The 26,314-nt window shown below is 45.7% G+C and overlaps 1 long non-coding RNA gene across 1 annotated transcript in view; it reads left to right on the top strand.

Annotated features, from left to right (window-relative positions):
* Positions 1 to 12,723, top strand: part of LOC309539053 — a 47,483-nt gene extending 34,760 nt beyond the window's left edge. Inside the window, exon 2 of the long non-coding RNA XR_014222620.1 lies at positions 12,567 to 12,723. This is a non-coding gene — a long non-coding RNA (uncharacterized lncRNA). The remainder of the gene's footprint in view (positions 1 to 12,566) is intronic.
* The last annotated feature ends 13,591 nt before the right edge of the window (positions 12,724 to 26,314 follow it).

The following is a 26,314-nucleotide window of genomic DNA, read 5'->3' as shown; positions in this document are numbered from 1 at the left end:
TCCTAAGGACAGCAACAGCACAGAAAGGGTGGTGCTAGCATCCACACACACCCCTTCTGGCCCCTTCATTTGAAAATGAATGCCTGAGTAGGACCACAGAAGTTGAGAAGCAGGTGTAGCCTTCTTTCATTTGGAGAATATGCAACAGGAAAAGCTTGAGGAATATTAAAACATCAGTAACCTTACTTTGTACCCCCAGTGATAATCAAAGGTGTGTTGTTTGTGGATGTGTTCCACGATGTTCCATGTGTTGCCTAGAAAGCATGCTGTGTTTACCTCCCAAAAGGGAGAAAGGGGGATGCTTTGCCGTGTTATTAGGAATGCCTACCCTGCAGAAAATACCAAAGTTTTAAAGTCAACTTAAACCTTTACAATCTCCAATCAAACAGTCAAGGGAAAGTTCCACCGACAAAATAAAACCTCTAGCAAAATAGCCACCTCTCCTGGCAGATAGCTAAACACCGAGAAATTGGTTCCCTGCCTGCGAAGGAGGAAGTTTTACTAGTCTCTTCCACATGAATGACATCGACTCCCAGGAGTGATCAATGGAGACTGTACTTGTCATTGATCTCTCGGTGATTTACACTCAGCTGATCTGCTGTGTTTTGTGTTTGACTGACAGTTGCTCATATGAGACTTTGGTTTTACAGAACTGATAGCTCTTTTCACAAGGGCTAGTTTGCAAACAAGATTGTAACCTGCTTCCTTGGTTTAGATTTTATTGCCAGACAGGGACAAAATGTCAATAGCTATTTCATTGTCAGTGGGATTGGAAGACGACCACCTTCCTCCAGGGCCTGGACACTTCGTTCACATACAGTTGTCACAGATGGCTGATCAGGAGATGGCAGGTGAGTTTAATTTAGAAAGTCAACCAATTTATTATTATTATTAAACAGAATTGCTCGAGGCATATTTTTACATGGCTAGTATTATTTGTTTGTAATCTTGAGTGGTTGTGAAGTATTTCTCTCTTGTATCAAATATTATTTTGCCTGAGGCCTACACAATTGTCAGGGGGTTGATTAGCTGCTTGTGCTTAAAAGTGTGCCCCTTCAGAGTTTGTGCGGCTCCACAAGCCTCTGTGTGTGACAGAGCTCATCAGACATGTCTGCTCTAGTCACTGGTGGAGTCCGACAGTGGCTGTTTGCGGAAACGCCTCCAACAAAGAAGTTCCTTAACGGAAACACGTCTCCTGGACTCACGACGTGACAGCTTCCGACGAAGCATGGGTCTCCCTGCAGTTGCTTCTGACACCTCCCCACTATTTTCGCTGGAAGTGTCTCTCACCCCTTTCTCTCCCCTGCTTCCTGCCTGCGTTGCTGCGTCTCTCTCAGTATTACTGAGATTCCCCTCCAGAGACCCCGTGCTCCCCCTGCTGGTCCCTGCTTTGGCTGTTGAGTCTCTCCCAGTCTCTGGGAGCCCTACCACCTCCTTTCCCTCTGATGTCAGTTCCCTGACATCCACCTCCCCTCCAGGGCCCCCTTCCCCCCCGCCCCCTCCCTCTCCTCTGGGCGGTGAGGAGCTGAAACCCCGAAACGAATCCTCTTCATCTTCAGACGTCTCGAACATTTCCCTCCATCGGTCTTCGTTCCGACTCGCTGAATCCTCCTCCACCTCGGAATCAGCGAACCCCTCCAACTCTTCTTCTTCGTCGGTGGTGGCGAAGTATTCCCTCCGGAACCTCGCCACTGGCTGGGGTTTACGAGGGAATCTCTGATGAAAGGCTTCAATCAGAACCTCGTCATCTACATCCTCTGCCCTGACCCAGGTGTTTTCCGACTCCGGTTCCCCTTCCCACCTGGTTTTGTCTGCCTGCCTCTTATATTCCTCCTTCGCCCGATTTAAATTAAGTTGAAGTTGGCGGTGGATAGCTTCCATTTCTTCAACGAACTGTTCTGCGGCTGGAACGCTCCAGTTCTCCCCCTCCCCCCCTGGGAAGGCTCGGGGATGACACCCGTGATTGGCCAAAAAGGGGCTCATCCCCGTGGACACGTTCTCTGCATTGTTGTAGGCAAATTCTGCCAACGCCAGCTTCTCCACCCAATCATTCTCTCTGTCATTAACATAACACCTCAAATATTGCTGGAGGACACCATTGGCTCTTTCCGCCTGCCCATTGGTTTCGGGATGACGGGCAGTAGAGAAATTGACCTCTACATGCAATAAGCTCATGAGCCTCCTCCAGAACCTGGAAGTAAATTGTTTCCCTCGGTCCGAAACCACCCTCAAGGGGGCGCCATGCAACCTAAACACATTTTCCACAAACAATTTGGCGGTTTCTTCTGCTGTGACCGCATGTGAGCAGGCTATAAAGTGGGCCATCTTGGTTAACAGGTCTACCACCACCATGATGGCTGTTTTCCCTTTGGACCTGGGCAGATCAGTCATGAAATCTATTGCCACTGCCTCCCATGGCCTCTCCGGCGTGGGTAGTGGTTCTAATAAACCTGCCGGTGCCCGCCTCTCCCCTTTGGCTCGTTGGCATCTGTCACACCCTCTCACATATTCCCGCACATCCTCCCTGACCTTGGGCCACCAGAATTCCCTGGTGACCAGCCACATGGTTTTGTGTTGCCCAAAATGCCCGGCTGTGGGGTTATCGTGCAGTTGCTTGAGTACCCTTTCCCTCAATTCCCCTTCAGGTATGTATAACGCTCCCTTGTAGTACAATGCCCCATTTCTCTCCTCAAAACCCCCGGGTTTGTCTCCCTCCCTCCTGAGACTCCTGAGTTTGTCCTGGGCGTATTCATCCTGCACCGTTCCCTCTACCAGCTCCCTTTGCCCCACCAATGCCGCCCCACACACCCAGCGGTCCTCGGGAATGACATGGGTCTCCTCGGGTGCACCCTCTCCCTCCAAATATTCAGGTTTGCGTGAGAGAGCGTCAGCCCTAACGTTCTCCGGGCCTGGTACGTAACAAATCTCAAAGTTAAATTTGGAGAACTCCTGGGCCCATCTCAACTGCCGTTGGTTGAGCACTCGCGCAGTTCTCCAATACTCTAGATTCTTATGGTCCGTGCACACTTGCACCTTCTGTTGTGCACCAATTAGTAGATGCCTCCATCTCCGGAAGGCCTCATAAATGGCAAGAAGTTCCCGGTCGTACACCGTGTAGTTCCTCTCAGATTTGTTCAGCTTTCGCGAAAAGAAGGCACACGGTCGCCACTCTGACCCCTCCTTCCCCGGCTGCAGAAGAAGCACCGCCCCTATGGCTCTGTCCGACGCGTCTGTTTCGACCCTCAGCTTTTTTTGTAAATCCACATGTAGAAGTTGTTCGTCAGAGGCGAAGGCCTTTTTCAGTTCATCAAACGCTCTCTCCGCCTCCCCCGTCCAAACAAACTTCTTTTTGCCGCTGAGACAGTCCGTGATGGGCGCCGTCAGGTGGGCGAAGTTCCGGATGAACTTACGATAAAAGTTTCCAAACCCTAGGAACCTCTGCACATCCTTCTTGGTCTTGGGTGTTTTCCATTCCAGCACCGCTTGAACCTTGCTGGGGTCCATAGCCAACCCCTTATCGGACAAGCGGTACCCCAGGAATTCCACCTCCTTGGTATGAAACTGACACTTCTCCAGTTTCACCCACAGTCTGTTGGCTTGCAGCCTGCTCAACACTTCCCTGACGTCTCTCACATGTTGCTCCTCGTTCTCCGAATACACCAACACGTCATCTAGGAAGGCCACGCAATTCTTGTAGAGCAAAGGCCCCAGCACGTGGTTCATAAAACTTTGAAAACACGCGGAGCCTGTTTGTAATCCAAAAGGCATCACGAGATATTCAAATGCCCCCAAAGGGGTGAACATGGTGGTCTTCCATTCATCCCCTTTCCTTATACGTATCAGGTTGTACGCCCCCCTCAGGTCCAGCTTTGTAAAAATCTTTCCTTTTCGCACCCTGGTCAAAATATCATCAATCCTGGGCATGGGAAAAGCCGCAGGCTCAGTCACTGCATTTAACTGTCTAAAGTCACATACCAGCCTCGGCTTGTCCGTGTTTTTTTTATCCACAAAAAACACTGGGCTACCCCCCGCTGCCTTAGACTCCCGGATGAAGCCTCTCTTCAGGTTCTTGTCAATGAACGCTCTCAACTCCTGCATCTCCCTGTCTGACATGGCATACAGCTTGCCTACAGGAAGCTGGGCTCCAGGGAGTAGATTAATCTGGCAATCAAAGGGCCTATGCGGGGGTAGTTGATCAGCTTCCTTCTCGCTGAACACATCGTTGAAATCAGCATACTGTGGTGGCACCTTCCCTTTCTCCATTACTTCAGTCCCTGCCAGGGTGGCTTGGGCCCCTGCTGAACCCCTTTCCCCCCTGCAGTGTTCTAAGCAATGTGCTGAACCGAAGGAAACCACTCTTTGATGCCAGCCCACCAGCGGATCATGTAGGGCTAGCCAGCTCATTCCCAAAATAATGGGAGCGCCTCCCAAGGTGGCCACATTAAACGCTATCAGTTCTGTGTGCCTTGCCACCCTCATTATCATTGGGACGGTCTGCAAGCTGACTCCTCCTCCCAACAGCTCCCTGCCATCGATTGTGGTCACCTGCAGGGGGTTGCTCAAAGGGATAGTCTGTATCTGATGTTCAGCAGCAAACTCCTTGCTCATAAAATTGCAAGAGCTGCCGGAATCCAACAGCGCCTTTATTTGTAGGGGGTGTCCATTTTGCAGCTCTAGCGACACTTCAATCACTAGGGCAGGTCGAGGAGCTTCTGGTACGGGCACTTTCACTGCTCTTGAGCCTGGTTGCAGTGCCCTGACGGCAACCAGGCGTTGGCTTTTACTTGCTCCGTTTCTCCCTGCTCTCCTCCCTCCACTGCGCCCACCATCCCTTGCCATTCCTTCCTCTGGGGGCAGACTCTGGCAAAGTGGCCTGGCTGTTGGCAGAGATAGCATTTCCGGGCTCCCTTTCCCTCCTTCTTCGCCCCCTCACTGGGCTTTGAAACTGCGCGCGCGCGGGCTGTTCCGATTTCCATCGGCTCTGCCGGCGGGAAAGCTGGCTCAGGAATGTCTGGAATGCGTAACTCCTTCCAACGTTCCCCTCTCCCTTCCCGCCTCTCCAAGGCTCTTGCCTCCTGGCGCGCTCCAATGGTCAGCGCAGACTTGGTCAGCTGATCCATCGACACAGCCCTGGGGCTCCTGGACAGCTCGTCTTTCACAGCTGAAGAAAGACCTTCTTCAAACAGCATCTGAATGGGTGCTGCCGATAAATCCCACCCCAATCTGTGAATCAGCATGGTAAATTCAGTCCAGTACTCACGGACAGATCTGCTTCCCTGCTTGCAAGCCATCAGCTGTCTGCGCACCAACCCTTCCTCAATATCGCTGGAAAACATGATATCCATTGCACGAAAGAATTTCATAGTGTCCTTTAGGATATCGTTGTGCGTTGCCATCAGGGGCCGAACCCAATCACGCGCGCCCTTCTCAAGATGCCCAATTACGAAAGCAACTCGCGATTCCTCATCAGGGAACTCATCAAACTGCACATTCAGGGCATATTGCATCTCTGTCCTAAAGGCATGATAGTCCTTGGGGTCCCCCCCAAACTTCTGCACCAATCCTGGTACCTTTCTGGGGAACTGAGTGGTTCTCCCCTTCTTGTCAGCATCCTGCGCCCTCCTCTCCTCCAGCCTCGCCGTCTGCAGCGCAAGTTGGACTTCCAATGCTCGGTATCTTTCCTCCAAGCTTGGATCAGCTCCTCCGGCTCCGGCTCCTGCTGGGTCGCTCATGATGCTTTCTCCTGCACAGGCAGCGTACAAAGACTGTCGGACTGCTGTCAGGGGGTTGATTAGCTGCTTGTGCTTAAAAGTGTGCCCCTTCAGAGTTTGTGCGGCTCCACAAGCCTCTGTGTGTGACAGAGCTCATCAGACATGTCTGCTCTAGTCACTGGTGGAGTCCGACAGTGGCTGTTTGCGGAAACGCCTCCAACAAAGAAGTTCCTTAACGGAAACACGTCTCCTGGACTCACGACGTGACAGCTTCCGACGAAGCATGGGTCTCCCTGCAGTTGCTTCTGACACCTCCCCACTATTTTCGCTGGAAGTGTCTCTCACCCCTTTCTCTCCCCTGCTTCCTGCCTGCGTTGCTGCGTCTCTCTCAGTATTACTGAGATTCCCCTCCAGAGACCCCGTGCTCCCCCTGCTGGTCCCTGCTTTGGCTGTTGAGTCTCTCCCAGTCTCTGGGAGCCCTACCACCTCCTTTCCCTCTGATGTCAGTTCCCTGACAACAATGTACAAAATTAGATCTCAGCACTAAACTATTCAACATAAGCTACTTAGGTCACATAATACAGGAGTGGGGGAATAACAGAAAAGAGTTATGAACTGCCTTACATAATTATTTGCAAAACCTTACATTCAGGAGGTCTGGCTTCCCAGGTCAATAATTTCCATGATTGCGGATCTCTATATGCAGATAAGTAGCCTATGACTCTCAATGTGCCATTAGACTCTAGCTCCCAGAAGCCCCAGCCAGCATGGCAAATGGCGAAGAATGATGGGAGTTTACTCTAGAAAGATCTGGAGGGCCACAGGTCCCCCACCTCTGCTTCAAATGAATAGATCAACACCATGCCTTTAAATTACACACCTCAACAGATTTGGGGCATCACATGATAGGATAGATTCTCAGACAAAGATGTGCTCTCCCAAGCATACATTCCCAGCATGTTCACACTTTGATCACAGTGACATCTGTGCTGGCTTGGCAATGTCCACACAATGGAAGATGGCAGGATCCCCAAGGACGTGCCCTATGGGGAGCTGGCTTCTGGTATCAGGCCCACTGGCAGACCAACTCTGCATTACATGCAGGCTGGCAACATCAACCCCACTGTCTGGGAATCCTCTGCAGAAGACCACAGTGTCTGGAGACAGACAGTCAGGTAGTGCATCCATAACAGTGACCAGAGGAGGAATGATCACTGTTTCCCTCTCTTTCTAATTGAAGTCCTCATTCCCACAAGACTTTTGTTCTTTATACTTCACATATAAATGATGTCCTCAGTCCATCCTCCAAGAACCATGTCCAAGAGGGACTAATCATGATATGCTTTGCAAACTTGGAGCCCTGATGATGCTTCATGAGTAACCCACTTGACCATTGTGGATAAAAATCCACTGCACCTTCTTTGTTTATTTGTTTCTGTTGTCCCCCCCCTTTCTTTACTCCTTTGAAAGCACCCCCCAAAGTTGCTGAACTCTTGATTTTCAAATAGTAGCCTTGGCACATACTGTAAATGCCTTTGAGGCATCGATAATGTCAGCGACTCCTGCAGCTGTTCCAAGCAGCTTCAAAGCAAAGTTCTTGGAAGCAGAAACAACAGCAACAAAACCTCAAAGTAAGATAAATTAATCTTCTCAGCCCGCCAGTTTGTAGATGAGGCAGGTATCCCTTGGCCACTTTGTCCACCCCTTCTATGGCACTTGGCATCCCTGAACAGCTGTCAGAGCCCACGGTTGGGCGGGCTTTCCCCCCTGGGAACATAAGAAGAGCCTGCTGAATCAGGAAGTGCCAGTTCTCACAGTGACCAACCAGGAGCTTACGGGAAACCCTCAAGCAGCACCCAAGAACCAGAGGACTATCTCCTCCCGTGGTTTGCAGAAACCATATTCAGAAACATTACTGCCTCTGGCCAGTGTCAGTTCCAAGCAATTGGACCTAGACATCCCTTTGAATTTCCCAGAGTGCCCCTAGCCTGACATCTAATATCTGTATTAGATTTGAAATTTTTGTATATATATGCAATTTTTTAACACTTTTTAGATATGAAATTGAATTATATGTTTGTTTTGTAGTATGAAATCGCTCTGAGAAGTTCCATGGGGTGAAATTGATAAATGATAATTCATAACAGCAGCAACAGACACCCAGGGACACCAGAGGACACTTTGCCCTTTACAGTTTCTGTTGAATTTCATCACTCTTGCGTGGCTGCTGCTTCTGTGATTTTTAAAAATTATTATTATTATTATTATTATTATTATTATTATTATTATTATTATTATTTTATGTCCAGTTCAAATGCAGTTGTGTTTTACTTTTGTTTTCCCAATTCAACTTATTAGATATTTTATTAGCTCCTTGTCATTAGGTTCCAGGACAGGTTACAATAATAGAATTCCCCATTATACCAAACAGGAAAAACCATTACAAATGTAAAACCAGTAAAACCATTCCAAAAAGAACAGAAAAGTATAGATTCAGCAAAAGAGGCAAGTACCGCAAAACAAATATTTTAAATGCCTCATGGTGCGCCCATAGCAGCAAAATGAAATGCCTTTGTCTGCCCCATCTGCAACAAAACATGTCTCTCCCGTATCAGTCTCAGCAGCAACAGCAGGCATTGTAACTCTCCAATGGTTTGACTCTACCCATGATGGCGCAGTCTTCCATTGTCTCGCAAGACAAACAGATGCCAACAACAACAACAAAGGTCGAGGTGAAAAGGTGCGCCTTCTGCATAAAGCAAAAGCTGTGCAATGAAGATGCTGGACTTGGATAAATTGTCAAGGGATTTTTATAGGGGGGGTGCAAATTGCTATGGAAATGTGGCGAACTGGATTTAGACTGGGGGGAAATGAGAAACTGAGAGATGCCCACATTTGCAGATTATTCGCTCCCTAGTTGTGAGGCTGGTGTGAGAAAGCAGGGGCTGCAAAAGATTTCTCCCTCCCACCCACACACCATGGGACTTCTCAGCAAAACTCACGGATTTTTGAGAACCTGAGATAAAGATTCCAAAGCTGTAAACATTTGCCTGGTAGCCTACCAGGTTCTGGTTTTATATCTAATCCATTAAAGAAAGAAGAAAATAACATAGTGAAATGTTTCTTTCCTGAGGCTGAGAAGCAATCAATACATTCCGATTTTCTCCTCCATTAACTCTTTGTGACTGAAATCATTGTGTGACCAGGCAGAGCTTTGGATTACACCAGGAGACACATTGCCGGCCTGATCTGCACACCAGTAAATCTGGAAATGGGCGGAAACAGCTGAGGCTCTGGGGGAAGAAGTAGACAAGAAGTGGTCAACCCAGAAGGCTGGCTCCCTACCCATTGTCCTTCCCTTCCCTGCCTCTTTCTGAGTTTAAAAGCAGGGGTTGCCAGCTGTCTCTCTCTTTTCTGACAGAGGATCATGTGCCATGAACAGGCAGAAATTCAACCGGCCCAGCTATTTCCAACATGAAGCTGCCATGATAATGAAAGCTGCATTCTATAATAAATTGCATACTGCAAAAAGGTGATCTTTCGTACAGAATGATGGGGAAATGAAATGGAATGAATGGATGAATGACAACATGTGAAACCAACAGGGAGTGAAAATGGACTGGCCCCTCCCTAGTTTAGTCATGGGTTGCATTTGAATTGGCGGGACACAAATTGTGCAGCCTTCATATGGGGCAATCACACCTGCCAAAGCCTTTCAAGATGGGCCAGGCCTGAGTGGCTGGGCATCTGTCTTGCCTGCAGAAGGCTCAGTTCCTGGCATCTCCAAGTAGGGCTGTCTGAAACCCTGGAGAGCTGCTGTCAGTAAGTGTAGATGATACAGAGTTATTGGACCAATGATGGTTTGACTCAGTATAAGGCAGCTCACGGTGTTCCAAAGACCTTCCAGTGAGAGCGTAGGCCCAGTGGCGTAGCGTGGGTTGTCAGCACCCGGGTCAAGGCAAGTAATTTGCGCCCCCTAACCCGTGGATTTTAGCACTCGAGTGCGAGCGCGCCCCCCTCAGATGTTGCGCCCGGCCCCCCTGCACCCCCCCATGCTACGCCACTGGGGCTGGGGGCGAGCGAAGGAGCCAAGGACCCTCCCCCAAAGGCTCAGCAGGAATTTATTAAATTTATTATTTGCGGAGCCCCCGCGGGCCGAGGCAGCCGAAGCCCCCTCCCCTCGGGCGCCTCCCCGCCCCCTCCTCTCCATGGGCTGTAGGTGGAGCTCCAGATCCGGGCTTGGCAAGCGCCTCTCCTCCTCCCCGCCGGGTCTGGGGGCTTCCAGCCGTGCTCTGTCCTCCCCTCCCCCGCGGCTGAGACTTGCGCTGAGAGCCAGAGCCAGCGGCGCCCCCTTCTGCCGGGAGACGCCCACCCGCCGGCTTCCTCTCGGAGGGTTTTGGGGAGCGCAGGGCACGGCGAGGCCCCTCGGAGCTCTCCTCCCTCCCAGTCGGCAGAAGCAGCCGCCGCCTGTGGCTGGGCCAAGGGGATGGCAGCAGCGTCGAGGTGCGGAGGCTGCCCATGCCCGGCCAGGCGTCGGTGGCGGTGGCGGCGCTGCTGCAGCAGCTGCTCCTCCTGCGAGCAGTGAGTGGAGTGCAGCCGCAGCTGCGGCGGGGGGCATGCGCGTGCTAGGGCACAAGGCTGGCGGTGGCGGCGGGGAGCCCGGCGGAGGAAGGAACTTGTCCCTTCCCTCTGGACTCGCTCCCCCCCCCAGATGTTGCACCCAGTGCGGCCGGCACCCCTGGCACCCCCCACGCTATGCCACTGCCCCCTGGGGGCCTTGAAATGATCCAGGAGGGCTGTAGTAGCCTTGGGTGCTTTTGGGGGCGTTGAATAAAAGTAAAGGGGCTGTGGAAGCATTAAGAAAAGAAGAGAATGGGGGGGGGGAGTTTGTACACATTTCATCTGTTGTGCAATGACACTTACCGCCAGGTCAGGCGCTGTTGTGGGATGGCAACAATGCCTCTCCTGGATCTGGCAGTCGTGCAGGAGGCAACGAGTTTTCCTAGACTTGGGTGAACCCTTTTTGGCTTCACGCAGGCCCGGGAAGTGGATGGCAGCTTGCCTGCCTATTTGGCCAATGGCAGGCGAGCTGCAGCGTCTTTCTTTTTGTTCTCTTAAAGAAGGTAGATTTCCAGGGGGGTGCTGAGTTTGTGTTTTTCCCCAAAAAGGGGGCAGTAGGCCAAATAAGTTTGGGAACCTCTGCTGAAGAGGAATAATGCTTAGAGGAGACAGGAGGCGAAGGGGCGCCCTTGGGAGGGAGGCCAGCAGAGCACCACATGCCTTCAGCGGAGCAAGGAATCTGAGGGCACATGCCTCATTACTCTCAATTAGTGTGGCCAATCTGTTAATCACTTCCAGGTCGATGGTTAGCAAAGCAACTAGTTCCTTAAGTTGGCACTATTGAATTAGAACGATAAGATCAGTATAAGTCACCCGTGTCATTCCCAGCTTGCTGTTTTTAACCGAAGATAATGCCCTCGCTACCGAATCATTCCTATGGCACAGTTCTACAAGCAAACTGTTGCAGCACAGGTTGGCAACTTAAGAGCCCAAGTCCACATGAAACTTATTTATTGAATTTATTTATATCCCACCTTTTTTTTTTATCCAAGGAACTCAAGGTGGCATTCAGACTTCTCCCTCTTCTCATTTCATTCCAAAGGCTTTTAGAATCCACTCTCAGGCCTGGTTTTTGGATAAAAAAGCATTTTCCAGTTCTGCTTTGGATGCAAACAATGGCTTGCACAAACAAGAGTTTGCCCAGAGTCAGGTGTCATGGTAAACTATGGTTACCACAAACCAGAGAGGGAAGTGGATTGTATGATGGCAACACACAATTAGCTAAACTGTTGTTTGGCCATGTCATTGGCTGAGCCATAGCTAGCTGTCAGAAGTGAGCCTGTAGAGGAGGGAACCAAGAGAGAGCCAACACATCAAAACCAAGAAGACCTTGTAGCACGAAAAAGAAATCTCCTGTCTACGGCCCAATGGCTTGATGATACATCACTGTCGAGATGGTTTTCACAGCTACAGTTCTAACAAACAGAAATGTAGGATTCTCATTCTAGTTCCAGAAATTCCTGTCAGGCCTTTAGGTCTGAACTGGATGTAGAAACATAGAATTGTAGAGTTGCAAGGAACCCCAAGTGATTTGACCAAAGTAACACACTGACTAATATTAGCAGTCTACAGAGTCTTCATTTCTATGCACCAAAAATGGACAGAGAAATTCATGAGGCTGAGTTTCACTGGAGAATACTGAAAAGCACCTTTTCCTTGGCAGAATCTAAGTATGAAACAGTATGCAATAGTACACAATCTCCTTAAAGTTTCTGACCTCAGGTCAATGCACTTTCAGTTCAGGAGGCCTCTGCACCAGGAATGTTGTCTTCATGTTCTTATTTTCTGATGTTTTAAACTTTGGAGAAGGCATGCTTTTTTGTTTTGTTTTGTTTTCCTTTGTAAACCATTTTTAGACACATGTGAAAAGTGGGGAATACATTTTTAAAGAATAAATAAATACTAGCTTGACACAAGGAAAGAAATAATCAAAGGCTTAGGCAGGTATTCTGCTCACATGTAAGAACCTATTGATGAGCAGTGTGAGTAGAGGGCAAAGGTCTGAAGGAGGAGGCTCTCATGTGCTTTAAAACCCTTCATAATCAGTGTTCTGGAACTATGCAGGGAACTCTGATGAGTAAAGGAGGTTGCAATGTCCTATTGTGGGTGTAGTATATAAGAAAGAGCAGACACACGGCCTGATGTTAATGAGTCATCTTTGGTTTACTTTGTTTGGCATGTCTTATATAGCTCTACTGTCACTAGTGCCAACTTTTGATGTTAACTGTAGACCAGGGGTCAGCAAACTTTTTCAGCAGGGGGCTGGTCCGCTGTCCCTCAGACCTTGTGGGGGCGGCGGACTATATTTAAAAAATAATAATGAATGAATTCCTATGCCCCCACAAATAAACCCGAGATGCATTTTAAATAAAAGCACACATTCTACTTATGTAAAAACACCAGCCAGGCCCCACAAATAACCTAGAGATGCATTTAAAATAAAAGGACACATTCTACTCATGTAAAAACACGCTGATTCCCACACCGTCCGCGGACCGGATTTAGAAAGCGATTGGGCTGGATCTGTCCCCTGGACCTTAGTTTGCCTTCCCATGCTGTAGACCATCCAACATTTCTCTGATGAGAATACAGACATCCTAAACCATTATTATTATTATTATTATTATTATTATTATTATATTTATACCCCGTCCATTTGACTAGATTGCCCTAGCCACTCTGTTCAGCTTTCAATATATATAAACACATTAAAAATAAACATTAAAAAAACTTCCCTATACAGGGCTGCCTTCAGGTGGCTTGGGGGTCGGATATCTCTTTATCCTCCAACATTTCTCCAATGAAAATAGTGACATTCTGAGGAAAAGTGGGACATTCCAATATCAAATCAGAAACTGGGATGGCTTTTGTAAATCTGGGACTGTCCCTGAAAAATAGGGACACTTGGAGGGTCTGTAACTGCAGCTGCAATTACTTTACAGCGACCAGGTCCCATATGTTATAGAGGTTACCTGCTTCAAACCTTTGCTTTCCATTTAATTTGGAGAGAAGTAGGGGCAGAGTTTAGTATGGTCATCCCTATTTCCCTGCGAACCTAACACCAAAACAGGGCTTAAGTCAGTTACAGGAAAATATACCAATGGACAAAGGTTAACTTGTTTAGGCCAAGCCTGCATTGGGTCAGACAGATCAAACCCAAAGCCTTCAGTCTAGTGTGTGGTCTTTCTTCATTGTCTGCAATGGAAAGAACCAGGCAAATGGCCAATAGGCACCAAGTACTAGCCAGCTTGGTTTTCTTTACGCCTTGCCCAGAACTCAGGAATTTAGCATCACATCAACATTGTAAATACGAAAGCAGGCCTGGATTTTCTCATGGCAACCCAACCCGAATTGCATGTCCAGTGATGCATCATTTTAATCAGTTCGTACATATTCCAGAAACCCACTGAGAAGCTCATAAAGAGCAGAACCAAATTGTAACTGGGCAGAATATATTCATTCCCTGGCTGCCATGTTCTCAGACTTTAAATAGGCCAGGATGATGCAAAGAGAACAATTGGATTAATATGCTGTGGTCCTTCACAGAACGATTCCCCAAGAGGGACACACACTTTAAGTTCCTGCTGCAAATATTCTGCAGTTGCTCTGTTTGTTTCTGCAGTTGTATTACTGCATATGAGTAGTCCCCTACCCTCGCCTGCAAACAAACAAACAAAAGGAGAATCAATTGGGTTACCAGGATTACAGCATTGGCTGTATGAGCAGCCAAAAACAATGGTTGAATGCCTGAGAAGTTCATCTTTCCCTTTTATTTCACATTTTCTTTTAGATGAAAATTCAGAATTCTGAAGAACTTATGTTTGTGTGTGCGCACACTCTTGAAAGGATGAAGGAAAATGCTATTTCCAAGTCAGATGGTTTGTTTGTTTTAAAGCATTTGTTAAACACTTAATAGCTAAAAAATATCCAAGCCGTATACAATAGGTTCAGGGTGGTCTGCCATGAGGGGTTGCTGTTTGAGAATAAGAAACCCCAGGATCCTGGTTATAATTTTTTCCTGGACCCAAGCTTTGCTGTGTGCAATCAAGGTATATTTAATATTAAGCTCTAAAGATGTTGGAGCAATGTCACTGTGACCTTTCTGTAGGCAGAATATGGTTCCCCCCTCTCTCCACTTTGAAATCCACTATAAAGGTGATTAAATAAATAAAAAACAATTAAGCCATCACCATTCCTCTCCCTGCACATTTGACAGCATCTGATAACATAATTTTGTGACCATGTTGCCAAATAATAGGAAGTTTATATGTCTAAATTTAATTTGAATTGGTCAGTTTCAAAGGGCTTTTACACATGTTGAAAGTTTAAAAAGTTGTTTGTTAAGTACTTCAATTATAATTCATTTAAAAATCCTATTATGTTTGGTTACACAAGACTGCGTTTAATATACTTAAAGACACAGTACTCCTTAGCTGTGGCATATTTATGGGCCGAATGTTAAAAGGTTTATAAAACAAGGCAGTATATCCACCATGTCAAGCAACTCTCTATGAACATAATGATTCAGTCTGTCTGTTTGTAATTAGGTATGAAATAATTTATCATGATGAAGATAAGCGAGCAAGAGAATTTGCAGAATAACTCCATACTGTATTTTATTGCAAAAAGAAAAAGAAAAAAAGAAGTTTCTTTAATCTATCCATCATTTATAAATCACCTACCTCTGATTTATTTATTTTTTTGCCATGTTGCTGGCAGAATTCAAAGTAGAACAGGTTCTGAATTGAATGTGTGTCAAAAATTACAAACAGGATGTCAACAATCGAAAGATTCTTCACATTTGCTGAATATAAGATGAGGGTTGACAGTTGACACTGATTGATTTGGGACTGGGACTTGATGCAACGGATGCCACTTTAAAACCTTTAGAAAAAGTGATGATGAGTCAAGCTGCAAGATAAGGATTCAAATGATGGGTGCTAATCTAGAGTGCGGCCACTCTTATCTGCTAGCCTGCCAATTGAACCTGAAGCCTTGCAGGATCAAATCACCTCCAGAGATTCCCCAAAACGATTTGTACAAAATATACTGAGAGTTTGGCAGGGGTGGAGGGGGACAGAGAGAGAGAGAGCACTTGAGGCTTCTGGTGTCATCTCAAAGAAACATACTACAGTATAAAGTTTTTGATAGATAGACAAACAGCAACACCCTCAGACCGATATTAAGGATGAGTTTGACTTGTGGGTAGGGACACTGCTTTATTGCATGGTTGCAATCATTGCACAGATTGATGAGTCTGGCCTCCAGCGTGACATCTCATGCATTTTCAGGCTTCTGGCATTCCCATCTTCACTTTTATTTTATCAAAAAAATGAAAAGCAGCAGCAGAAAAAGAAAGTTACATCCAACTTCTGACAGCAAAGCTAGTCAGGTGCGCGAGATATTATAAATCAGGGATCAAGAATATGTGGCCAGCTAGATGTTGTTGCTGGACTACAATTCCTATCATCCCTGACCATTGACCATGCTGGAAGGGGCTGATGGGAGTTGGAGTCCAACAATATCTAGAAGGGCACAGGTTCCCCATCTCAAGTTTCCATCGACTTTTGACCTTACCAAAAAAATATTCTGCCCAGAAAGTAATGTTAACGTGAAACAAAATAGCTCTAGAAAACACAGTTTCGTAATGGAAGCAACCCATCAAGCAGATCTGGTGTGCAGTTTTGGCATTGCTTTACTATTATGGGGCTCTGGGTAGCTCCATGATCCATATTGGAATGGCAGCATATTTCATCATTATATCCAAGTCTGAAAAGGATTGGCATTATTTCTGTGTTGATAACTGCAATTTGGGTGTTACTAGACATGTAGTATATAAATGATGAAGCCTTTAATCACCGCATCTCTTAGGGGCCCTGCAAATTAGCTGTGCATACAAGCTTTCGAAACCTTCTGCATTGTATCTGAGGTCTCGTTCCTCTGCTGTAGTGAGAGGGTGTGCACAGGAACCAACCTGTCAATTTATCTATTTATTTCCACAATAACACTCACTGGTTTCCATAAACAAAGCAGCTTCCAAAAATGTAACTGATACAAATGCCATTTAAAACTAGAACATTAATGAAACGATGACGTCATAAAAGCAATCTAAGCGTAATTTCAAAAACTAAGCAACTGCTTATCGTTTATATTCTCACCTATATATTTTAGACAGTGTAGTCTCTGAAGGTATTATTTTCCATATATGGAAGTGGATGGTGCTTGATCCCAGGCAATTTAGGGACAGGGTGGCAAACCCCTCCCTGGTCTGGGGCCTGAATCAGCCCCCCCCCCCCATCAAATTTTCTCCCCACCCTGACCAAACCAATTTCAGTAGTGGTGGAAAAAAGAAAAAGTGTTTCAGGGTGGACAGAGATGCTTAAACTTCTCCATTCAGTCCACTGCCCTGTTGGGAAGGCAAACTGATCAGTTTACGATCATGTATGTGAATATATATTGCAGATGTGGTGTGTGAGGTGGGAAGCAGCTACACCCACTTTTGTCACACTCATCATTGGCATGTGGCCCTTGAAAGGTTGGACAGCAATGAATGCTATGCTTGGGACAAGAAAATCTTAGCCATCCCTGATTTAGGTCTTCAAAGGTCACTAATTTGTAACAGAAAATGGGCCTTCAGAATAAATACATGCCATGAGTTTGTAAAGCTGAGGTTCTAAATGGACTGCTCCAGATAGCACCGTAAAGCCATATTCTGCATGCCGCGGGAATCATAGTAGCTAGTCCATTTCCCTTTTTACTTAAAAACCAGCCTAAACATGTGAAAATGTACTACCTATGCATCTGAGTGCAATGCTGTTTTGAAAAGCAATCACAAGCTGTGAGCCAGAATCTTCAGAAGGAGCGTATCTCTATTAGGTAGGGCACCTTCCTAAGTCCTGTTCAGGTGTTACTCACATGAAGGGACAATCCAAGTCCAAAGGGGCTGCTAGACTATTTATCGAGCCCCTTCCTGCAAGTTTGCAAGTAGTTTAAGAACAAGGATCAGTTTGAAGAACAATCTAATCCAGCATTCTGTACAAATAGTGGCCAATCAGATGTCTACGTGAAGTCCACAAGCAATACAGTAAATTTACCTGTGGCCCCCAGTGGTAACTGGACTAGGGGGACTAGGCTAGTCCCCTAAAAGTTTCCCTGGCACCTTCTTCTCAAAGCCCAGGAATCTTCTGCCTGGCTTAGGGAGGGAGGTGCAATGCTCTGATGGGTTCAAGAGCCCTGCCACTAACTGGTATAATTCACTAGGTATAGTAAACATTTCCATTGTCGATAGCATTGAAAACTTTCTTTTCCACAGTGTGGTTCCAGATCGGGTAAGTTTTCTTCCCTTGCTGCAGTTTCCTTGCTGAAATGCTAGCTCATATACTCCTAATAGATCTCTCCACTTATAGTTCTTCTGGCTGGCATTTCAGCGTGTTCAGCGTTACAGGTCACGGGTCGCCCCCTGCCTCCTAGACAAAGATCACTTATCATCTAGCTGACGCCATTTTTCATGGAGACCATTAAACGAATCGATTCTATTGATTGTTTGCAAAGAATTAAGTTACTTTTGGCATGTACAAAATTGGAAAAGGCTTGAAAGGCAAATAATATAATCAAGAGAAGGCTTTGGCCCTCCCTGTAACACAACAATTTTCACTGCCTTTAAGGCTAGAGCCAGGCAGGTATGTATCTCTTCACATGGCTATAATTTCCTACAGAAAACTTTTTGAGGTTTATTAAAGGAAAAGGGGGGGAGCCTGTACAGTCTGTTTTTCCACCCAAAATGCCAAAAAGGACAATATGCATGAATCTACAAATGCATATATAGAAAAACAGCATTGCATTAGGTAAAATTGGAAAATGAAAGCAGCTTATCTCTCCAAAAAAATTTCCCAGAATGGGGCAGGCTGTTATTGTGGTCCTGCTACAGAAGCAGATGTGACACCATGACAAATGCTAAGATAACATCACCACCACAATCCAGTTAACACCCAGCAGCCAACCTAATAGTTATAGAAATATGAGGTGACTCATGTAACTCCAATAGACAACCAATAGAAAACTCTAGCACAACCCACCAAGCATGACTGTGTAGGATAGAAGGCATCAAAAAAAGCAGAGCAATGGTTGAATGACCCATTAACATCACCCCGGGCAGTATACACTAGTGCTGGGCGCTTCCTTGATATTTGAAAGGCCAGCACTTCTTACATTATTATTTTCTTGCATGAGATCCAGCCATGACAAATGGTTGACCATGTACTGTCTACAGAATTCAGTTCATTTGTCTTGCCACATCCCAATGATTATCAGCTTCTGGTGACACAGAACCAGGCCTTTTCACTGCTGGCCCCTGTGTTACAGAATAAGCTCCCATCAGAAATACAAGGGGTCCCATCTGTATTGGCATTCTGCTGGTTTGCAAGTGCACCTGTTTCTACAGGCATTCTCTTGAACTCTTGGCCTGAGTCTCCTGTTTAATTACTGTGTTGTTTGAATGGGATTGTTTTATCACATATTTTAATTATGGATGTTTGTATAATGTTTTAACGGGATTGTTTCATTGTGCGTCTTAATTGCGTGTTTTAATTATGGATGTTCATATTTTAATGCTTGTGTAATTGGTTTTTAAACTTGTAAATAATCCTAGAAGCTTGTTTTGGCGTGGAAAATACTACTGCCTGATAGGTGGTCTTAGGCAGAAGTCTTTTCCTGCTGGAGACTGCAGGGATTGAACCCGGGACATTTCCCATGCATTGCCTCTGCAGAGATCCTTTGCCCCCCCCCATTGGACAAGGACGGGGATAATCCAGGGCAAAGATGGGATGTATCGTGTATTATTGCCTCATTTCAGAAAGGAGCAAGAGGTAGAACCCCAGAGGTTGTTCTTGTAACAGCAGGAAGAGTCCACACTAAGAGAGTGTCTGCTGGCATGTGGGTTATTGCCTCCTTTGACAATGTTCATGCAGTAAAAAAACCTAGCACCACTGTAGTGTGAGCTATGTGAATCAGATGCTCAGTAGATGCACACCCTGGCCCCAACTTCAAACTATCTCAAAGGGAGGAGATACAAAGTGTAAAGTTAACATTTACATGCGATTGTCTCATATTTGTACTGCAGGTACATTCAGATGCTCTGTCATTGTGGGGGGGGGGGGGTGCTGTGTATTTAATTTATCGTAAAATGCCTAGTACATGTTAAGCACTGTGGAAACAACAGCTGACAATGCACTGGTACATATTAATTTGGTAAACCGAAATTGCTACCAGGTAAGTAGACATAGAAGTTTGAAAGCACATCAAAGTGCAGGTAGATAAATAGGCACCGCTCCATTGGGAAGGTAAACGGCGTTTCCGTGCGCTGCTGTGGTTCGCCAGAAGCGGCTTAGTCATGCTGGCCACATGACCTGGAAGCTGTACGCCAGCTCCCTCAGCCAATAAAGCGAGATGAGCGCCACAACCCCAGAGGAGACCACGACTGGACCTAATGGTCAGGGGTCCCTTTACCTTTTTAAGTAGACATTGTGTGCTGATATCATTCAACATGGTTACAGCAAGTCCATGTGTATTGCTCCGGGTCTTTCCACAGAAGGAGAACCTTGGGATTTTCTTAGCATGACTTCCTAGCTGCCTAAATCTGGGAGGCCACTTTTATATGCTCAGACTTCAGTTAATCCTGGTTAATTATATTATTCACGAACTTTGGGAGCTTAAATCCCAATCTTCCACCTAAATGCATAATTAGGAGCCTTAATTTGAAGCATTACTTTGCAGGAGCTAAGCCACTGAAATGAAATAACTGATTATGGCTTGAGGGAGTCGGAAAGCATTTTGTGAAAAATGGCAGGGAACCTTCACACAATCCAGTCTCAATTTCTGGTGCATTTTTGAGGGGTCTCTCTATAATCTCCATTTGTCTGTGACATGAGATGGCTCCTTCGGTGCAACTGTAAATAAAGCAGGCGTACCACACAGATGCAGTCGGCCTTGTTTTATTTGCACTTCTTGATGTGTTTTATCCAGTGTGAAAGCTTCTTGAAAACCCCAACTCTTTTCTTCTGGTTGAGTATCAGCTTAATTATAGAGCTCTGCAGATGAATCACAGCAAGTGACTAATGAAACAGGAAGGAAGCAGTTTGCAGGTCATCAATTTGATGCCATTTACCTTGAGTGTGTCCTTTCCTCTCCTGCCCTCACTGTCCTGGAAGAAAGATAAGGCCGCTAGCTCAGTCCATTCCTAAGAATTGAATTGTCAATGCATTTTAATTTACGGGACACAAGTCAGCTGTCTTGACATCAGCAGCACATTCCCTCTTGATTATCAGCTCACAAATGAGAATAAGCAGGTCACATATAAGGCGGCAGCTTTCACTTTGGGCAAAACACGTCTCATCTTTTGAAAATTATTGTCGTATTCAACTTAGTTATACTCAGGCCACATTCACACAAAAATGCCACTTTAAGCTGTTATGGCTTCCCCCAAAGAATTCTGGAAGCTGTAGATTGTTAAGCGTGCAGAGGGTTGCTTGTTGTTGTTGTTTAGTCGTTTAGTCGTGTCCGACTCTTCGTGACCCCATGGACCAGATCATGCCAGGCACTTCTGTCTTCCACTGCCTCCCGCAGTTTGGTCAAACTCATGCTGGTAGCTTCGGGAACACTATCCAACCATCTCGTCCTCTGTCGTCCCCTTCTCCTTGTGCCCTCCATCTTTCCCAACATCAGGGTCTTTTCCAGGGAGTCTTCTCTTCTCATGAGGTAGCCAAAGTATGGGAGCCTTAGTTTCACAATCTGTCCTTCCAGTGAGCACTCAGGGCTGATTTCCTTCAGAATGGAGAGGTTTGATCTTCTTGCAGTCCATGGGACTCTCAAGAGTCTCCTCCAGCACCAGAGGGTTGCTAGGAGGTCCCCATTTCTCTCATAGAGCTACGATTCCTACAGTTCCATGTGAAGAGAGATTGGTTGTTTAACAACTTTGAGGACATAGCTCTTGGAGGGAATGAGTGGGAACCTTCGCACCATTCACAAACTACAATTCCCACAAGTCTTTGAGGGGAGCTATGACTGTTTAAAAAGGCATCATAGTGCTTTAAACTTATGGTATGAATCAGGCCTTAAGAGTAGAGCTACTTAAATTAATGGATTTAACTTACTCATGTTCATTAATTTCAATGACTCTACTCTTAGGAAAAACCCATTTGAATTCTATTCTATGGGTTTATTTAGTCATTCATTACATTGGTGTTCTTTTTTATAATTTACAAAACCCAACTGTCCAAAATGGTATATAATAAAAACACTAAAGCAACAATAAACACACAGTAAACAATGATTCATACATTCTGTTTTTCAAAAAGCCAATATGGAAATTAGCTGTGCAAGAATACAGTCTTTTTGTTGAAACCAATCTTGTTGACTGCTATTTCGATCAATCTGTTGATGTTTAAATTGGATTTTCACATCATTTGTTCCTCTTTGTCAGGAGCTGCCACAAGCACTCTTGTCTTAATATTATGTTTATTTGCAACTTTGTTATGACATATGGCTATACCAAGCAAAATTTGATGGACTGACACCCCCCTTTTGCTTGTCTTGCTTTGCATTCTCATCAGGTTGGTGGGGGGGGGGTGCATTTTGGCAACCGTTTTCTTTCTTGCTCACAGAATGACAAAAGACTAAAAACCACAAGAAGTTCAACCCAACCTGCTCAAATGTGGACCCATAAGACTGGGCTAATGTGTGACCACTTATTCAGAACAGACAAAAGGAAGTGGTTCATAGTATATAAATTATGGAACTCACTAACACAAATTGTGATGATGGCAACCACCTTAGATGACTTTAAAAAGGGATTTAGACATATTAATGTCTAAAGTCATCTTGAGATCATCTGAGGCCCTTCTTCATGTGCCTCCTCCGTGAGAGGTCCAGAGGGAGGCAACACAAGAATGGACCTTTTTTGCAGTGGCTCCGCATTTGTGGAATGCTCAGCTGGTGCCTTCATTATACATCTTTAGGCGCCAGGCAAAACTGTTCCTCTTTAAACAGGCCTTTGACTGCTTGACAGAGGATACCCTTTTAAAATATGTTGTGGGATTATTGGGTTGCCTTTGTTTTTGTTTTTATTGTGTATTTTCTGGTTTGTGATTCAAGGACCCACCACCAGCTTGGGGATAAGAAAGACACATGGACACAGTATACTAGGTTAATGGGCTAAAAAAGGCCACAACTTTATTGATTACAGCATGTGAGAGGTATTGGCTTAGGCATTGGATAAAACAACAGAGTGTGACTCCACCCCCTCAGGGATGGGTGAGTCTAACAAGGGTTAACCACGAGTGGGAGGAGCCTGTTGATGCAAATACAACTGAAAGCTCCCCCTGATGTCACCGGGGGTCATGCCATAGCCCTAGCCACCAGCAAGGGCTTCAGACAGGATCCACGACCGCCGGATTCCTTTACCGGAATACCCATAAAGCCTCACCAAACCCTTCTCTTCAGAAGGTTGGACCAAAACAACGTTGTCCCGGGGAATAGAGCAGCCAGCTCATCAAAATCCTTTTTTATGTTCCAAAGCAAGTCCAAGCTCTTTCTGAAAGTCAAATCATTCTCCCCCAACTGCATGATTAGAATGTATGGGAAACCAAACGAAGCAGCTTTTGCCTTCAGCAATGGCATAAGCTCTTCCCAGTGCATGCCGCGCCTTGAAAACCAGGAAACTCGAACCCTTGATGGAAGACCCAAATTGAAGCCCAAGCCACATTCTTTAGCCCGCAGATGGGCCCAGTGGATGATACTGTGGCCACAGATCCAAACCTGGACAATGGGGGAGGCTGAAGACAAAGAAATGAAAAAGTAGGTAAGTGATAGTATTCTAAGCATGCACTATGTTCCATTTGTTTTTGTTTCTTTTGAATGGGTTTATACATCATGTGGAAGCCCAAATATAGTGCAGAAATTAACAATTACCAAAATGTCAGGGAAATGGAATAAACTGCCATGTGAATGCAGCCTCAGTATAATGCATTTCTGTATTCCACGGTGTTTTGGATCACAGCTTTAATCCAGGGACTCACAGGTGTCTAAACTACATTTTGTAAAATGTCTAAGCTTATATAACTTTATCTTCTTCCATAAGAGGCCAATGTTATTTCCCTCTTGTTGTCCATGTTCTCGGAGTCCATCTGGTGTGAATGACTCCACTTAGTTAATTCTCAGGATGGCAGTTGATTCGGAAAACAAACTGCCTCTTTTTGTTCATGTCTAGAAGGATGCAAAGTAAAATAAAATCCTTTCATGGGTTGGCGTACTGATGCTTAGTGAGTGACACACAATAAAGAACTTTCTTTTCAATATTAAACCTTCCCAGTTGCAGTGATAACAATACTGTGGAAACCTAGGCTTAAGGTGGCTGGCAGGAATGAAAGGTTTATCTCAAAGCTGCTTATTTATTTTATATTATTAGAGATCGCAGCTCTTAAGCACTGAAGCTTGGTGCTTATCCCCAAGAACCACACTCTGAAATGAAAACAGCCAAGTGCTGTCCAGACTCTATAAACATGGGTGAGATCATTAGGAGGGGTGTATTAGCTTTTTTATGTTGGTAACATCAGTTTACATCAGCCAAGCGTCTGTTTACCCTGCACAAATTAGCAACAACAAAAACCGATTGTCATCCTTGGGATTTATCTGTTGACTGTCAAGCATTAGAAAAGGCACACATTTTCTCTTAGGGCTGGTTCACACAGTGAACTTCTCCTACAGCCAGCTGGCTGTGTGCTTGCAGATGCATGGAAGGAACAGCAGTGTGCAATCTGAGCTGTACAAATTTACAGCTAGCATCACTTCTGCAATTGTGAAAAATGTATTGTTGGTTTTCACCTATGGCAATCACAATGACCTGTATGCTGGTTGTGTGCATTCAGATTAGGTAAAGGTAAAGGTACCCCTGACCGTTAGGTCTAGCCGCGGATGACTCTGGGGTTGCGCGCTCATCTCACTCTATAGGTCGATGGAGCCGGCATTTGTCCACAGACAGCTTCCGGGTCATGTGGCCAGCATGGCTAAGCCACTTCTGGCGAACCAGAGCAGTGCAGGAAAATGCCGTTTACCTTCCCGCTGGAGTGGTACCTATTTATCTACTTGCACTCTGACATGCTTTCGAACTGCTAGGTTGGCAGGAGCTGGGACCAAACAATGGGAGTTCACCCCGTCACAGGGATCCGAACCACCGACCTTCTGATAGGCAAGCCCTAGGCTCTGTGGTTTAGACCACAGTGCCATCTGCTTTCCTGCATTCAGATTAGGGGTGCTCAAAAATGGGGTACCCAGAAAAACGTAAGTCAGCTCCATCTTAGTCCAGCATCCTGGTCTCACAGTGGCCAACCAAATGTCTATGCAAAGCCCAGAATCAGGCAATGAACACAACAGCACTGTCCCCACTTGTGTTCCCATATATGTTTGCTTTATGACTGTAGCATCAGGTAATGTGTTACAAAGAATTCTAGAGTTGGAAGAGACTCTGAGGATCATCTTGTCGAACCCCCTGCAATGCAGGAAGATGCAGTTGTCCCATATGGGGATCAAACATGCAAGCCTGGCATTCTCAGCACCATGCTCTAACCAACTGAGCTATCACAGCAGCCATGTTTGAATAGCTCCTCACATATATAACCCCAGAGCTGGAAATGTCCATATTGCTACATATTTCTGTAAACCACTGTCAAGGATTGAACTCTGCCATATGGAAGATGAAACAAGCTTGTTTTCTCCTGCTCTGGAAGGTTGGACCTGACTTCAAGATGACTTCAAGATTCCAACTAAACAACAGGGAGAACTTTCTGGTGGTAATAGCTGTTTGACAGTGGAGAAGACTTCCTTGGAAGGCGGTGGAGTCTCCTTCATGGGAGGCTTTTAAACAGAGGTTGGGTGGCCATCTGTCATGGATGCTTTAGTTCAGATTCCCGCATTGCTGCGGGGTTGACTAGATGATCCCTTCCAACTCTACAGTTCTATGAATCTGTATCTAGCTTTCACTGGATTTATGTCAAGGCATGTGCTGTCATATTGTAAACGTTCTGATCTTGGGGCTAAAGAATTACAGTGGTGCCCCGCAAGACGAATGCCTCGCAAGACGGAAAACCCGCTAGACGAAAGGGTTTTCCGTTTTGGAGGTGCTTCGCAAACCAAATTTCCTATGGGCTTGCTTCGCAAGACGAAAATGTCTTGCGAGTTCCTGCGGGGGTTTTTTCCTCCCCCCCCTTTTTCCCAAGCCACTAAGCCGCTTATCAGCTGATCCGCTAAGCCGCTAAGCCACTTAACAGCTGATCCGCTAAGCCGCTTATCAGCTGATCCACTAAGCCGCTTATCAGCTGATCCGCTAAGCCGCTTAACAGCTGATCCGCTAAGCCGCTAATAGCGCTAATCCGCTAAGCCGCTTCGCAAGACGGAAAAAACCGCAAGACGAAGAGACTCACGGAACGGATTCTTTTCGTCTTGTGAGGCACCACTGTACTATATTTCTTTCAACAACAAAAAAATAGTGGGAATAGTGATCTCCAATTTACCCCATAGTATTGAAGATTTCTCTGAGATGCTGGGTTTGAAGGGAGGCTATAGAGATATTTGGCAGAGTACTGGTACTCCCAATTCATCAACTTCTGGTTCTGTAAATAGCCCTAAGTGAGAGAATCAAACTATTATGTTTTGTAGATGAATGATCAGCAAATGCTCAGAAACTCATCTGTCATGGTCTAGTTTTGCTGCATGACATAAATAATGAAGCCAGCATTTTCAGAATTCATAAAAAGGAGCCTAGGCTTGTGGTTTACATATAAATCCACTTTTAATTAGAGTGGAACTAGCACAGAAATAGAATGATTCTCGGCTTGGCAGTAGGTTAAAGGGCTTATCATGTGTCCTTCACAGATGTAAAAGGTCAGTGCAAAGCATAGAAAGCTTTTCAGACTATTAAGTTTGAGTGTTGATCA

Source organism: Podarcis vaucheri, assembly GCF_965113315.1.
Source record: "Podarcis vaucheri genome assembly, chromosome: 1".
Classification (NCBI taxonomy): domain Eukaryota; kingdom Metazoa; phylum Chordata; class Lepidosauria; order Squamata; family Lacertidae; genus Podarcis; species Podarcis vaucheri.
This window is presented reverse-complemented; position numbering and strand designations above follow the sequence as displayed.